The sequence below is a fragment of the Etheostoma cragini genome, chromosome 4, assembly GCF_013103735.1.
Source record: "Etheostoma cragini isolate CJK2018 chromosome 4, CSU_Ecrag_1.0, whole genome shotgun sequence".
Classification (NCBI taxonomy): Eukaryota; Metazoa; Chordata; class Actinopteri; order Perciformes; family Percidae; genus Etheostoma; species Etheostoma cragini.
In genome coordinates, this window is record NC_048410.1 from 22,769,829 (window position 1) to 22,785,116 (window position 15,288).

The 15,288-nt window shown below is 40.6% G+C and overlaps 1 protein-coding gene and 1 long non-coding RNA gene across 8 annotated transcripts in view; both read left to right on the forward strand.

Moving 5' to 3' along the window:
- si:dkey-166d12.2 (rap1 GTPase-activating protein 1) overlaps positions 1-15,288 on the forward strand; it is an 89,011-nt gene that overhangs the window by 38,475 nt on the left and 35,248 nt on the right. For 2 of the 7 annotated variants that reach the window (XM_034868317.1, XM_034868319.1), the window contains exon 1: positions 7,967-8,260. The exons of the other annotated variants lie outside the window; for them this stretch is intronic. The gene's annotated coding sequence lies outside the window, so the exon portion shown is untranslated. Of the gene's footprint in view, positions 1-7,966; positions 8,261-15,288 lie in introns of those variants that run through there. 7 annotated transcript variants of the gene reach the window in all.
- Positions 2,270-12,833, forward strand: LOC117942723. The gene is made up of 3 exons (XR_004656207.1): positions 2,270-2,280; positions 11,677-11,686; positions 12,757-12,833. It is a non-coding gene; the product is annotated as an uncharacterized LOC117942723 (long non-coding RNA).

Here is a 15,288-nt window from a genome sequence, read left to right on the forward strand (position 1 = left end):
TAAGAAGAAAAACATAGGACATGCGCACACACGCACACACACACAGCGACTCAACAAATACGACCCCAGTCGTAACACTGGGCTTCAGGTTTAGCAAATGGGCAACATTTATTTTCCTTGGGTATTCCTCCATGTCAATATTTCCACAACTCCTCATTGTACAAAAGTTAAAAAACGAAGATGTGGAATTTTGTAATCTCATTGACTCCATTATTCCTGAGAGATTTGGTGTGTTAGACAGTGTGAAAGCTAACCGAATCAAACAAAAAATTGCAACAGTGTTGCAACTTTACCCCCAAATTGCATTGAGGCTACCAAACTATGGGAGTGAAAGCCATCTTACTCTTTTTCCACCAGCTTGCACTTGGCTGAACCATCTCAAAGTGTGTCTATGTCCCAGTGCTTGAAATATCTACAATAAACCTGAATAAAATATTTCCATAGGGAAAAAAAAAACACAAATCTTACAAGATTCCACTTTAGCTAGAGTCTTTTATACTGAGAACATGATGCAATATACCACTTCCAAATACGCAGTAATTTGATGAAACCCTTATCTTACTGTTCATATCTTGCATAATAAACAAATGTGTTAATTGTCTCTTGAGGCTTGAGTGAAAACAGAACAAAAACCTTTCATAAGCTTTTTTTTTGAGGGACGACAGCACTCATTTAACCCAGGTCGAGTCTGTGGAACTGTTTCACAGAGCCAGAGGGATTTAGATTCATCACAGGGCTGGGATGAAATGCTTTGTCCCAATTTGATTCTTTTGCTATACATTGGTGCCAATTTGATTTGTATTGTGATTTTTATCTATTGCGATTTCTAGAAGTATTGTGATTCAAAAGTATTGAGTATGAATAATACACTTATATATTCACAAGCCACAATATATTATGAGCCATTTCTAAAAGCTCATTGTTTTATAAGAAGAACACACATCAAGCCACACATTTATTTCAATTATAAAGAAGTAGGGGCGCCTGTGGCTCAGTGGTAGAGCGGTTACCTGCCAATTGGAAGGTTGGTGGTTCAATCCCTGGCCCTCCAGTCCCATGTTGAAGTTTCCTTGGGCAAGACACTTAATGTTAAGACTAGAAAAGCGCTATTAATATAATAACATAAATACAGTACATAGCCTGGATTCTTGGTCAGAAAACGGATATGATGTTGTCCCCCCGTCAGCGCCATAACAGAAAATATTTTGGTGAACCATTGGTAAAAATATATAAATAAAACATATTGATTCTAGAGAAAGGAATCCAAAAATAACAATACATGAATTGATTGGAAAGCAGGCAGGAAGGAGACCCCTGCTGCGACCCAGAGAGGCATGTCTAGGAAAACATTATGACCTAAAGTCGTTGCAATGTGGTCTGCTTGTACAGGTTGCGCTGAGGGCACAATCACTGAGCAGCACCATGATGTTAGAGGTAATTTTAGCAGATGGGGTTCGCCTGTTACTCAGTGCACCTGTTCAGTTAAGTACATGGTAGACTGCAGCTGCCATGGTTGATGAGAGCATTTTAGGATATTTTTGGAAGTACGCTCCACCCTATTGCCACACTTTAAATTGCATCTTTTTGAAGATTATGGATATGTTTAGTTTTAAGACACTTTGACAGAGATGTGTTATTGCTGTTTGAATGTTGAAAGGTACATTTCAAACACTGATTATAATGATACAACACATACTATATAGTCCTCCCGGTTTTACTTCATTAGCCTCTCCACTTAATATACTGTTAGATGCACCAGCTAATTAATTGAAGAGTTCCGACTTATTGACTTACTAATGTTGCTTGCAGTTGTAGCCATTTAATTTGTTCCGGAGGTCAACTACATGTAATAAAGCTTTTATTGCATCTCAATTCCGGAGACTCGTCAATTTAAGTAGAATGACAGCAAGCTAAGATGAACGACTCGTACACTGCAGAACAATTGTTGTGCTGAGACATAGTATAAGTTTGCTTTGTACCATTTATGACCGTTGTTCAGAACTATCAAATCCTTCTAGTATCACATATATCCAAACACTGTTGTCAGCTCTAAGTTCATACGCTCGTTCTAAGGCACAAGTTATCACTGCAGATGATGGTGAATACATGTTTGGTACCCAGAAACCCTTGTGGTCAGAAGTGGCAATTAGTTCATTTTTTTGTTGATTTTCTGCAAAGCCTTGACAACATTTTGTAAGTATAAAGCAAACAAAATAACATTTTTTTTCTTCTTCTTGTGTTGTATGCTGTTTTTATGCTTCAACATTACCATATTACCATGTCAGATCCCGCAATTTCTTATTCAACTACTGTTCTGCATCCAACTATTATCTTGTCATTCTCTGCGTCGGTCTCTGCTTGATGTCGACTGTGTTGTTGTCGTTTTGTCTCCTCTTTGTGCTTAGCCACAGTGCCCCTGTGGAACGGCTGCTGACAGCCCCGCGTGTAATGCATTAATCACTTTATTAGTTACTGGGGCACTCAGAAACACAGCAGAGTGGGGTTAGGATCAATCAACTTCATCAATCAATTTAGGATAAAAAATCTTTTTTAGAATTTTAATTTTTTTAATGTTTTGGAAAATCTGTCTAATATACAGATTAAGAAATTACTTAGAATTGTACAATAAGAATGTAAAAACATGTTGCTGACATTATAGAAGCTGTGTTTGTGTGGTTAAATTGATTGAACATAAAATTGACTCTGCTGTTCCCACTAGGCAATATTGTTGACAAAGACACTAAGGTAGTTTTTAGAATTTAGTGGATACACATGTAGAGTCCAATGTAAAGTGCAAAAGATAACACTTGACTGCAGTCTGACAGGAAATCAGGGAGTTGTTATGTTAGTGAACTGTGGATGAGCTTCAGCCGGTCTCCCATGTGCTACCTGGCTCCCCTCATGGGTCTGTGCTTTCACACCCAGTTTGGGTTCAGGTTTATCGCTGTACAAATCAATAGAGCAGGCTGCCCAAATGCGAGGTAATTATGAGAGTCAGCGGGGTTCTGGGATTGCAGACAACACTTTTGTTGTGAAGAACTGCTTCCATTCCGACCTCGCGCCCCAAGGAAACACTCGATACTTACAGTTTTGATAGAAAGTTGCATTGTTCCTCTTGTCTTGCCTTATTTAAAGGTGCCCGGTTTTCTTGTAAACATCCCAAAGTTCCGTTCACATTCAGTGTTAATCACCAAAACTCATTGTGTGTATCCGTGAGGTGTAACAAAGTGTTGAGTATAATTTCTGTCCTCATAAAACATTTGCAAAGCCATGTTTTTTAGATATTTAAAATCCTGTAATGTTTACATCCATTTTTCTTGCTAGCAGTCTTCTTCTTCTTCTCTACCGTTGTTAAAACTTTGTCTTATTTGTTGGACTTGTCCATCAGCTGTAGTGACACTGACTGCAGGATGTCAAATGCACAAATACATACTCATATTTGCATCCTTGGTCACAATACAAACACAATGGGCACCCGCTTGTAAAAATGTAGTTCCATTGTGCTGCTAGAGGTCAAAAACAAAAACAAAATGTCCTACTATGTCTGCAGCTCTGGTTATTTCTATGTGTTAAGTACTGGCCTGCATAAGGCGGAATTCACACTAAATCTGGTGCTGCAGCAAAACCCTCAGTTTTAATTCATTTAAATTGGGTTAGTCTTTTTTAGGACTGCCTCTATAGCTGCTGTGGGATAGGGGAGTAAAACAACCAAAAAACTAAAGAGCAGCAATTAGCCTTAACTGCCCAGATCCTTGTGGAACAGCTGACTGTTTCCTGAAACAAGCTCCAGCACAAAGCCCAGCCCTACTGTCTTCTCTTGTCTAGCTGCTGTGAAATGAAGGTGCCTTTAAGTGCGGTTGTAAACAACACAACTAGAACAGAAAATAATAATTGTGAAATATAAAGGCTACTTGTGCTACATTTGGGGGTTAAATAGGATTGTCATACATGATTAATTGGTTAAACAGGACTGCGCAAATTGCCACAGGAGCAGATTTGGTCTGAACGCAGCCTGTCTCCATGGCACTCAAATGCAAGCAGTTACATGTACACAGTACTTGATATACTGTGGTGATATGCAAAATGGGATTGGCTCTTTTATTACCCGGATCCCGCTGTCTTCAACTTAACCATAGTGGAAAAGTTGTTTATATATATATATATATCTTTATATATTTTCTTATACACTTTGTTTAATGTACTTGGCTGCTACCTTACCTGCCCGACTGTGACAGCAGGAAATCAAAACTGATTCCTCCAACTAAAGGTGTTTGATTGTTCTGCTATACATACACTAGCTGTTGTTAGATACATGTATTTTTTTAATTTTGTATCTCCCTAAATCTTTGAAATGTTTCATCCATCCACAGAGCTGCTAGCCCTTTGGCAAAGTTCACTAGAGCTGCAGAGGCAGTTTTACAACGATTTTAGCTACACCATAGGTGTCACTCGAGGCTGCAGCTACACTACAGTTAGGAAGCCAGATTTGTTGTCCTCACATTTATGATGAGTGTTACCAGGACAAACGTATTTATAAGTGTTACTTATTCTTTGATGAAGAGCATTCTCTGCAGTAGGGTGGGGTGTAAATGTTAAATTTAGTCAGGCTGCCTCAGGAGAGGACTGAACAGAGTAGAAAGCAGCCAGCCACGATGAGAGACAGATAGAGAGAAACTAACGATATAAAAAATGTGGGGAGGGTCTCAGAATGACCCAATTACAATTGCTCTTGCAATTGCACAATGTCTGATTCTATTGACAATTCTAAATTCCCATGAACTCACTTGATATAAAATACTGATAATGTGTTTTTTAGCCTCGTCCTGACCTGATTTGACTCTCATTTGTTCTGCTGTGTGAAAACAAAGATCGTCTTTCATCTCCAGCTCCACACCACTGGCAGCGCAGCGGCTTCAAACAGGCAGAGAGGAGTTGCTTGTACTTGACCAGCCTGCTTCATTCATTGGAGCTCAACTTTGTTCAGGTATTTCTTGCCCTCCTTGGGGTAACACTATTGGGTGAGTGTTAGAGCAGCTTACCTGGGACCCTACTGCTGCTACTGAAAAGCCACAACGCACTCTCTGTGATCCCAGTAACTTCCTGAGCAGTAAATGAAAGAATGCAGGCTTTGTGTGTTTTTCCAGTGTGTGTGTGTGTGTGTGTGTGTGTGTGTGTGTGTGTGTAAGATAGTTCTGGGCCATCTGAAACATTATACACCCATGAGGGCGTAGACGAGCCGACAGGCCGCCCAAAGGCTTGGCTCACATCCCCTTATGGGTTTGTTTCAGGGCCTGCAGCCTGGCTTATTGATTGGCTCTACCAGCAACATTTTCAAGCTCGATACTCTTAGTAGAAGTGTAACTGTAACCTTAGCAAGCAGCAAAATCTCTTTTCAGAGGTGATGCCTCAGAGCAAAGTCGCTGCAGGATGTTTTCCAAAAAGTGTAACGCGTTTAGTAAAGGAATGTATTATGTGTGTATTTATGTATGTATGTATGTATGTATGTATGTATATGTATGTATATATGTATATGTATGTATGTGTATGTGTATGTGTATGTGTATATGTATGTATGTATGTATATACTGTGTATATATATGTATATATATATATATATATATATATGTATATATATATATATATGTGTATATGTATGCGTGTATATATGCGTATATGTATGTGTATATGTATGTGTGTATATATGTGTATATGTATATATGTGTGTATATATGTGTATATGTATATACTTATGTATACATATATATGTGTATATGTATACATAAATATATATATATATATATATATATGTGTGAATGTATGTATTTATGTGTATATATGTATGTATGTATGTATGTATGTGTGTATATATATATATGTATGTTTGTGTATATATATATGTATATGTGTGTGTGTGTGTGTATATGTGTGTGTGTGTGTGTGTGTGTGTATATATATACATACAATGTTGCTGGTCTACATGTCTCTGACCGTGTTCCATTATTTCTATCCCTGGTGGGAACAAAAAAATGTAGTGCTTTAGAACCTTAAAATTCAAGCGGTAGTTCCTGGTTGTATTGAGCCGCTCCAGAACGCTGGCTCCCAGCGGTAGTGGTTTAGCCGCCAACAGGTGACTGTGAACCGGGTACAACCCTTACCCTCAGGGGCAAGGCTGTGCTAGTTGAGTTAAGCCAGAAAAAACAAGTGTCATGCGGTGCTGACAGTTAAGTTTAGGAACCAAAACTTGGGGGGGGGCTGCCACCTGCTCATCAGATAAACATTCACACACATTCACACTCCGATGCGCTGCACCGGGGGCAACTCGGGGTTCAGTGTCTTGCCCAAGGACACTTCGACAATGACTGCAGGGGCGGAGATCGAACCGTCAACCTTCTGATTGGCAGGCAACCGCTCTACCACTGAGCCACAGCCGCCCTGTGCGAAGTGCACACGTGTTGTAGTTTATCTGGCCGAGTGGCACTATATCCATGATGTTGGGAGGGGGATTTAATGCTTGAGTGTTTTGTTGTGCGGGATCAAAAACATTCCTACCCAAACCCTCTGCTTTCTTCACCGATCACATCCTGTATCTAGAGATATACCTGTGGGATATACCTATATGTGTATAAAAGTGCAATGGATGTTACAAAGTTGTGTAATACCAAAGAAATGTCTGTGACACATTGTGAATCATCGTTTTATTTTGAAAAAATCCACTCTTGTATACTCAGAATGTACTTTGGAGCAGCTGACAGATACTCCTACCTATGTTGGACTTTTTTCGATTTATAAAAGGATTTATCATTTAAACAAGATGGATAGATAGATAGATAGATAGATAGATAGATAGATACTTTATTCATCCCAAGGGAAATTTTAGGCCTCTATTAGCTTAGACAACCATAACACAACACACACATATATCTCACATACAATGCATAAAAATCACTCACAGAAATGTAGAGAGATAAAGGTGCTAAGGTAGACTGTGTGCAATGGGGGTAGTGCAAAAGAGAACGGTGTAGGGATTGATCGGTGCAATATCTTATTATGAATTATTAAAGGTCCAATGGCATGAGAATTTCACTTTATGAGTTTTTTTTACATGAACAAGCATTCCCCCAGCCTGCCTTTGGTCCCCCAGTGGCTATAAATGACGATAGGTGTAAAACGAGCCCTGGGCATCCTGCTCTGCCTTTGAGAAAAGGAAAACTGCCTTGCCTTGCCATGCCCACATAAAAAAGACTTCAGATACAGTATTAGGAGACCACCAAGGTCTATATAAAAGTATCCAAAGAGCACCATGTCATGGGACCTTTAACTTGACTATGAAAGGACAAGAATCTATACCATTGTTTGTGCTGTGTGGTGCAGAGGGGTGTACATGAACAGGCGTCTGGTATTAAAATCCAGTGAATGCCTTTTAAGAGACCACTTTTTTGTGACTGTGCGCATAATGTGTAGTGATGGCTTCCACTGTCTTCTGCATGGGGATTAGGGAAATGTGATTGCTCAGTAATACATTGGACAAAACTGACCTGTGCTTATTTCTCTGTGGGCTGAGCAAGTGATTTTCTCCATCATGTGTGAGTGTGCTTCAAAATCTGCACCGTTTGAAAGCTTTTCAGCTGTCTGCCACTAATGTGTCAAATGGATAATGGGATGGTGAGGCTAATTTCTGCAAAAGGGTTTATGTGATGTTGGAAGAAGCCGTCAGTCTAAAGCAGAAAATTGGACAGACAGATTTGATGTCACATTTTAGATGAGGTAATGTCCCTTTTGTTTTGGAAAACTTTGCTCTTACGTCCAGCATCCGGCCGCAGCATTTTCTCCTATTGAAATAGCATAATCTGTTCCAAACAACACCCACTGTTTGAATGGAAAGCACTCAGATGAAAGATAAAAGAGGGGAGGTGGAGATGGAGATGGAGATAGAAAGCTAACAAAGAGAAAATATCGGCGCAGAGAGAGCAGGAGCTAGAGAGAAGGGAACATTACTGCTCTCCTCCAAATAAACACAGGAAAATGCACGCATGTGTGGAAGGGGAAGCAAGGGAGAGAGTAAGACGAGGAGGGTAGGGCTGAAAGGGAGAATAGAAGGAGGGCTACTCTCAGTATCATCTGACGGGAGAGAGGCTGATCCCCGACAGCAGGTGTTGGAGCATAAAGAGACTGAGTCAGACGCACGGAAGGAGCGATACGCAGAGGAGCACCAAGTTGTTGAGGAGAAGAGACTGAGTTGCAAGTGAGACACTGCAGACAGGTATGCATGGGCTGGGATGATGGAGTGCACTTGGCTTGTAGGGAGAGAAACTGTTGAAAGATAGATAAATTCAGAGAGCATACGAGACGGACAGATAAGAGAGAGAAACGTATCAAGTCTGTCAGTTTCTCTATCTCATCTGTCCGCAGCTAAGGAAGAGTCTGCCTGTTGTTGAGCTATGATCTGTCCTGACCTCTTTATTCTTTGTCACTCCACATCGTCAACTTTCTCTCTGTGTCTCTGTGTCTCTCGGTCTTCTACTCCCTTTCTATATTGTCCACCCAGGAAGTGGCTTACTGCTATCTCGAGTAAACAACTGCTTTCATTGTGCATTAGCTGCTGTACTTGATTAAATTAGTTGCTCTCTACTAAGTGAACCTGCAAAGCTTCGGGGTGTGTGTGTGTGTGTGTGTGTTTGTGTGTGTATGTGCGTTGCTAGTAGAAGGAAAGATGCAGCCAAGCAAGACAGTACACTTAAAGCTAAAATATGTTCTAAATATTAAATTTGTTCAGTATTTATGAATCTAGGAACTCAAGCCCAGAGCAAGAATTTAATCCTATAATGGCGTTAAAAGGCAAAACCTGGAGCTGCTCCAGTGAAAATGAATTAGAAAAACAAGATTGCTTTGAGCTTTTCACATTCAGTCAAGCTTCATTTGACTGTTACGTCAACAATTACCAAGAAAAAAATGTGCCAGAACGTCTGCAAAGTTTGTGCTTGTGTCCCCAATTCACTCTTGTTGGAGCAACTCCAGAGATTATCTTTTGGTGACATCAAGAGAGGGACCGACTGGTAGTGATGACCCTGAATGCTGCTACACTTAAGATAAGAAAAATAAAAGTTGATTTTGGCAGAGTTCCAATCATTTCTTTTTTTCAGTTCAGTTCTTTGAAGAGCAGTCATAGCCGACAGGCTCTAGTCATGTTGACAGATTCAGACAGACAGAAGACTTGAGATTAACCTTGACATAAAAGTCTGGCTGCTGCCTGACGGGCAAATAAGCTGGTGGACTGATTGGCGAGATGATGAGCATGCTGCACCAGATTTGTAGTACAGATTTATTGCACAGCTCAAATAAAATGTGCAAAGTCTTTGGCAATTAGACTCCATCGTGATAGGAATCATTTGTATACCTATGTACAGTGGGGCTCGAAAGGTTAGGCACCCCAGGACCTGCAAGTAGAAAACTAAAGCAGCAGACCCTCCACAAAAAAGTAAACTAAACACTTCCCATACTACGGTCTACAGCGACCCACGCCGCGTCAGAAACTTGGGCCAGCACCGGCAACTCAAGCCGCCGTGAAGTGTCTTTCCACAGCATTCAGGCCAGCATGACCGGCATCCCCACGGGTCATGCTGGCCTTCATAACATGGCCCTTCTGCTGGAACGGCAGCTCAGGCTAGCATAACGGCACCATCGCTTGTACGGCAACATCTCCATGAATTTGTAAATAGAAAACAAAAGCAGTGATCCGTCCCCCAAAACAGCATGCGAAAGACACCTTGAATGTCTTTTTTATTTACGCTAACAAACAATAAACACCATCAATAGAACTATTAACTACATTATAAATGCTAGTACATCATTACACATCACATAAACACATAAGCCACGCAACAGTGACGGCCGCACACCACCACCTATTACATGCAAGCTTACTCAAGATGTTCTTCACTGTGGTGATGTTTCCGTCCCCCGAACCCAACCCGGGTGTGGAGTGCTCTAGTGGACACTAGGGCACAAAGCTCTCATCTAGATAAGTCGATGCAAGACCATTCAGCTTTGTAAGTCAGGAGAAGGCTGTTTTTATCCCAGACATTCAACACAGAGAAGTCAGTACAGGAGAAGCACAAGCTTTAGACTTAGGTCTTGTCAGAACCTGCGCTGCCGCATTCTGGACCAGCTGGAGAGTCTTTTGAGCAACCTGATAGTACTGAACTACCGTAGCTCACTCTAACGTAACGAATGCGTGATTCGATTTCAGCATTGTGTTGAGACAGGATAGTCCCAATTTTGTAATATCACGAAGAAGAAAAAGTGGTTCTTGAGATTGCATCAAAAAGGTGTGAACGTGTATATATCCTGATCAGAATATCTCCCAGATTCCGGACAGTAGCGCCGTGCCAGTGCAAACAACCACAGCAGCTAGAACTTGAGATGAAGAATTTTGGCAGTGGTAAGGCCCCCAGCTCGATACTTCAGGTTGGTTGGTTATAACATGGGAATTTGTCGGACATCCAGGATTCACATTCATAATGCAAGCTTAAAATTTAGCTTACTGGCCAACTTTGCAGGGCTTGAATGAAAATTGTAAGTGGGTGTCATTCTCATAACACTGAGAGGTAATAGAGTTACCTATGATGTAAGACCTGCAACAGAAAACAATATTACTTCCTGTAAAAGATAGACAAGCAGTTAATACAGTAAACGAATCGAATGCACGAAAATGTTAAACAATTCGAAAACATAACGAATACCCATGAGAAAAACGACGTCTGCAAAAAAGGGCAGTGAAATCTCGACATCCCAGGCCGGCGGTACTTTAATGCCCGCGCCATAAGAACAAGGGAAACCTGGCATCTCAGACCGGTGGCAAGTAAACTCTGCAAAGCAAATCAAGGCACCAAGCTGGAGGCAAGGAAAGCCATCAAACAGAAGGAAAACAAATGTCAGCCTTGGAGCGTTACCACGTAAAATATACAATTAAGCAAAGCACAGTTATCTAGACAATTAACAAGACGTGGAGACAGTCAGTCATACATTTAATTATTCAGGTATCCTTTAGTATTTAAGTAACCTTTTATTAATTCACTGTTTAAAACCCCGCACAACACTCTGAAGATGTGAGAAGACGAACCGACTGTGAAGGGCACATCCACATCAGTTATCTGCATGCTTACGAGAAGTCAACGCTGTTTAATGCAGAACACCAGTTGAAGTTGCTGCCCGAGGTCTGGGCTGTTATACACAGTATGATCAAATACACATCTATTTGGAAAATAGTTGAATTGATTTAGGAGTGCATGAATTATAGTTAGGTCTTCTTGAAAGAATTTACGCTTCGTTACATTAGTTTAGCAGATATGGGTAGCTGGATCAATGCTTTTACCCACAAGAAATGTTCAAAGTTGGTTTTGCTTCTTGTTCTATACATGGAAATCATTACTTATTTGGGTTATAGTGGCAAAGTAATGGATAGCACTCCTGAGCTCTTTATTAATGCAAGATGCGGTGTTCTTGCTGAGGAGGGCTTGTCTGCTCAAGCCCTTTAACGGCCAATTTGTCTACCGTTAACAGACAAGGTTACTCTACCAAAGCAGCACTCAATCCGATGATATTTAACCCTTCCTGCAGTGCGTGCGCGAGCCTATCTTTTGTTTGCCAATGAAAACAATGCATCTGTCGAGCTAGCAGACATGCTGTAGTCATTTTCATGCAGTATTTAGCCTGGCATCAACAATATTCGCTAGAGTAGATTTCTCCTGATGAACCTTTGAGATGAGCCTTTAGATTAACCTTGTGAATCTTTGTCTTTTTATGATAAGCTTTGAGTGCTATTTGCTTTCATAACATATCTTCTTGTTTCTTTAGTGACTTTAAAGTTGTTCTGGTTAGAGTTTGTGGTATGATATATGATGACACTGACAAATTATCTGTACATGTCCTTGAGTGGTGCAACATCACGCAACAATTATCATCAAAGATTTTACATTATAATCATCTTACTCATTTATTAAACATTACAATCAACACGTTATTGGATGGCAGAAACACAGCAACATGTTTGTTTTTTTAATAAAACTACTTTTTCTGTGTCCAAAAGCATGCTAATGATAAATGGTAATGACTAAGCATCAATTATCATTATATACAGTGAGAGTAAAATAATAGTTATTGTTTTAGACTTGTTACTTGTGGTTTGGAATGAAGCTTTGGTCTTCATTTGAGAAAATGCATTCTATTGTGTAATTGATACAGTAATCTTTACAATACACAAATAATGGTTCAACTCTTTTGCTGTATCTAACTGACCTCAACCCTCTCTGTGTCTCTCTGTAACTACAACAACACAAAACAGACCCGTCCTACTCAAATGTCTGTTTTAAATTCAGTTTGCGGAGAATTCAGTGTAGTCCAGCTCATTTGTATTTGCAATGCTCCTCAAGCCTGAGTCTTGATTGGACTATGGAAAGATGGAAGTCTTATCAGGGCTCATGACCCAGCAGTCAGTGGAGGCGGCTGCTGGCAACACACAGGAATAATTAGTGTTTTAACAATGCTTTATGAGTGTCTAATTTAGAAACTTTCTTCTGCCAGAACTTAATATAAAAAATAATAATATTCTATAATGAAAAGCATGGCAATCCAGATTGTGAATGGTTTAAAGTGATTATCCGTTCTTTTGGAGTTTTGCTCATGGTCTATACCAGCATAAATATCTAAGTTAGCCATACATTCTTTTTTTTCTTCCGGGGCTTCATGTAAAAACTTTAGAATTGGCTGTTTTAAATCTGTAGTGTGTAGTTTATTTCGCCTCATGTGGAATTCTAAGTAATAACAACAAAACTGTCATGACACAATACAAGTCTTACGTGATCGTAAGTAATTCAACCTGAACATGGAGACAAAAGGAGCTGTGTGCGCTGTGTTTCTACACCACAGAGCAAGAGGTGCTGCAAGATGAATGTCAGATAAATGAAAATCACTAATGTTTGTGGTAGTGACCACAAACTCTGTCCATAAATGCAGTTGATCGAGGATGTTTTTAGTGATTAACATTGGCATGAGCAATGCGGTTTGGACCTTTAACCTGTGGTCGAGTGTGCAGCTTGGCAAAAGGCAGTGGGCTGATTGTTTGAGCTGGCTAGGTGAAGGTTGCCTGGGATGTGCCTCCAGTGTGCCAATCATCCCGCTGACGTGACCCAGCCGCCGGGCTGCTGCTGCTGCTGCTGCGCACGGGCTTGACCTGTGCCAGTCACCAGGTCCAAAGCTCATTAGGACACACCAGTGTAATTCATCTTAATAAAAGAGAGGACTCTTTAAATAACTCTAGGTTTCTTAGATAAAATGTGTGATTTTGCTGTATATACATAAGATTATTAACACAGAAGGGCTGATTGCAGACATTTTGGTTCGTCCATTGCATAGTTGCATTATTAATGTAAGTCTAGTCAGTTTTATTTATAAAGCACCAAATGGCAACAAATGTTATTTCATGACACTTTTCATATAGAGCAGGTCTAGACCATATTCTTTAATTTGCAGAGACCCAGTGTTGCTTTGCCAGACCCTCGTCCAAACGCACCTCGCACGCAAGGACGGTCTGGCTACTCCACATAACATTCGGGGAAGGGAGAAAAAAGTGCTCTGGTTTATCAGCATTTCTTTAAACCAATCAGAATCGTCAAACCAGAACGCTAAACTCCGCACAGAACCCATACAGAGATCTGAGGAGCAGTTAACCATAGTCCTCATACATCCATCGGAATTGAAATTGCCTTCACAGCAGATGGTGAATTACTGAATAACGCTCTCTTTTTTGCGACTTAACTAAATTCATATCACGCAGTGTCATCATGTCATATATATGAGGATAGTGGTATTTGATAAGGTGTGCCGGCAGAATATGCCAGCCTGAAATCTCTCCCTGAGTCAAACTTAGCATTTACCCTATCACCAGATGTATTATCTGCCTTGGAAATGAATACAGTGAGACACACATACACACACACACACACACACACACACACACACACACACACACACTACAAAAAGATGTTTCATGATGAGGGTCACCAAGCGTGCGATTGGTAGTTAACGAGGCAGGATGTCTTGTGGCATCTTTCCGTCTGTGGAGTTTTCCTAAATCGATTATTTGATTTGCTCTTTTGTGCTTTGCCTTTCTTATTTGAATACATGGTAGTCCCAAACAGGAGGTTGACGCAACAGGCAGGTCACTTACTCTTAGTGTACAAAGGGTAAAACATGATTAAAGAAACATTAATTTAAAAGAATAGCCTTTATTTGTGCAGACGCCAGAGGCAACACAGACCAGTGTTGTTGCTATGTTACAAATAGATTTCTTAACCTGAAGTCCTGGTCAACAGTCTGTTGTCTTTAAAAGTGCAACTCTGTTTACTCAGAGAATCTCCCCAGTTGTTAAAAGCACAGCATTTTCAGATATGGAACCGCTGCAATGTCTCTAATGGACTGTCTGCAGAAGACAGACCACTCTGTAAATAATCTTATTTCAACACATCACAAACCAATGTGGTGTGTGCTAAGATTGCCGAATAGGGAGAAATGTGTGAGTGTGCGAGTCTCCACCAATTCTCATTCCACTCTCACCAATAAATCACATTGTGCTATTGTTCTGTGAGTCTTCTGCGCCTAAGCAATGTTTAGAAATGCCCTCTGCTGCAGGTTTGTTAACCGGCTGCATGCACAGATGCGTTCCCAGTTCTAGCAACTAACTTGTTGTGTGAGACAAAGTGTGAAGTAATATGCTGTGACCAGAATCCTGGCCAGGCTGGTTAAATCATGTCAATCACACAGAGAAGGATGGGGCCAAGGGGGTAGAGAGAGATATAGGTGAGCGCAGCTGGTGAAGAGACAAAGGTGAGGGTCCTTCTTTTTTTTTGTTACTTTGTGTCAATTTTTCACTTTCATCTCCTTCCGTGCAGTTCTCCTGAACTCTTAACATTTCACATCTCGCCTCTAATCTCACTCATGTCATCGCCTTCAACCTAGCTGGTGTGAGGGCAAAGGCTGCAGGCAAGCTATACACACCAAAAGGACAGGATGTTATGTATTACTCTTGAGTAAAGAAATACTAGCACACTGGTGTAATAAGAACACCCTTTTCATGTAGTAAGAATTGAATGATCCTCTACGATCAGTCAGTTGGGTCACTGTTACATACATTTTCCTGTGCTCTTATTGCTTAAGTGTGAAACTGAGATCAAGCTGGCCATAACCTCTCTCTCTCTCTCTCTCTCTCTCTCTCTCTCTGTCTCTGTCTCTCTC